We start from the raw sequence: 1,557 nt of genomic DNA on the forward strand, positions 1-1,557 counted from the left end.
ACAATCGTTATGAATCAAAAATAAAAATTGAAGATGATCAATTGAGCTCTTCGGTACCATCCAAGGGTCGTAATCGCGATCGGAATCAGGATAAGTTCAAAAGGTATTTCGATGTAGACGGGAGGTCTTCCAGGAGCCGTTTGCAGGCTTAGGAAAGAATTGATGGACGTGGAAATAAAGGATTTCAATTATCGGACAGGTTTGCTTCCGATAAAAGAGTGAATCGAGGTCGGAGTAGTAGAGCTTTATAAGAGAAGGAACCATCGGGATCCCGAGATGCAGCATACCCAACTTTTATGTTAATTTGGTCAAACTGCTTTTGGCTATGAGAAACATTAAGGAGGCAATATTTCCGAAACCAATTTGATTGGATCCTAGTCAAAGGGATCCTAATCTATGGTGTGAATTTCATGAAATGCATGACCATAAGACTGGGGACTGCCGGCACCTTCGGGAAGAGGTTGCAACATTATTGAAGAATGGTCACCTTAGATAATTTCTAAGTGAACAAGCCAAAAGTAATTATGGGAGGAATTGAGATGTTGTGGAACCAACTAAACCAGCTGCAGGGTCACCTCGCCTAACGATAAACATGATCTTTGCTGGTGTTAAAGTAAATGGAGTGATATTTTCAGCAGCAAAGAAGACAAAGATATTGGTAACCCATGGAAAGAGAATCCGAGAAGCATCAGAAAATGATGAAATCACCTTCACGGAAGAAGATGTTGATGGCCTTCTTTTACCACACAATGATGCTCTTGTAATTTCACTTAATGTTTTAGATTTTAAAACTAAACGTGTGTTGGTTGATCCAGATAGTTCAGGAAATATCAATTAATTGAGAGTTTGGAACAAACAATGTTAACCGGCAATGTAGTTCCGGCAATAAAGCTTTTGGCCGGGTTCAACCTAATTGTGAGCACATATATTTTACCCTGATATAAAATTACTCCTAAAAATTTCAAAAAATAGCTATAAACTATTTTTCTATTTTTTTTACTTAGTTTGTTTTGTACGTACCCATGTTTGATGCATTTTAAATCCTAAAGAAAATACAATAATATTTTGAATCTTTACATTTTTAGATTTTAATTGAATTTGAAAAACACTAAAATACCAAAAAATACATTAGTAACTCTACATGCATTTGTTAGCTAAATGAATTAATTAATTGAAGAAAAATAGGTCATTAGGTTAATTTTTCAAATTAGTTGTAATTAGGAATGTTAAATAATTTGGTTATTCTTACAAAATTGAAAGAAAGAAAGAAAGAGAAAAGTTTGCCAAGTCTTCAAACAAATTGGGCCAGTTTTCCTTTAGTCCAAACAAAGCCCCGACCTAATAGCCTTCAGAACCCTGTCCGATTTTCCCCCATGAACCCCAAATGACCCCGTTTTATTGTCCCTCCCTTTCATCTCTAAAATACCAAAGTCATTCCAAAAGAGGGAGGAGAAACGACGGACTTTCCCCCTCCCATGAAAAAAACCCTAGCAGCTCCATCACCAAGCCTCCACCCTCTCCCTCTCCATCTTCTTTCTTCTTACTGCACACACACCA

The sequence above is a fragment of the Nicotiana attenuata genome, unplaced genomic scaffold, assembly GCF_001879085.1.
Source record: "Nicotiana attenuata strain UT unplaced genomic scaffold, NIATTr2, whole genome shotgun sequence".
NCBI classification, from domain to species: domain Eukaryota; kingdom Viridiplantae; phylum Streptophyta; class Magnoliopsida; order Solanales; family Solanaceae; genus Nicotiana; species Nicotiana attenuata.